This window comes from Physeter macrocephalus, chromosome 11 (genome assembly GCF_002837175.3).
Source record: "Physeter macrocephalus isolate SW-GA chromosome 11, ASM283717v5, whole genome shotgun sequence".
NCBI lineage: Eukaryota > Metazoa > Chordata > Mammalia > Artiodactyla > Physeteridae > Physeter > Physeter macrocephalus.
The window spans coordinates 151,181,825-151,182,107 of NC_041224.1; positions in this window are offsets into that span (position 1 = coordinate 151,181,825).

Sequence of the window (283 nt, forward strand, 5' to 3'; positions counted from 1 at the left end):
GAGCCGGGCGAGGAGGAGGGGGGAGGGATGGAGCCGGGAAGTAGAGTTGGGTGGGGAGGAGAGGGGTGGGACGAGGCAAAGAAGGGCGGGGCGGGGCTGGGAGGTGAAGCGCGGTGGGGAGGGAAACGGTAAGAAGGGGAGGGAGAGGCTAGGAGCTGCTAGCAGGAAGGAGAGGGCAGCGCCAAAGGAAGGAGAGGTAGAGGCAGGGCATACTACCGGGGTAAAAATTTGGAGACTTTGAGGAAAAACAGAGTGAGCGGAGCCCTGCCCAACGTCCACCACT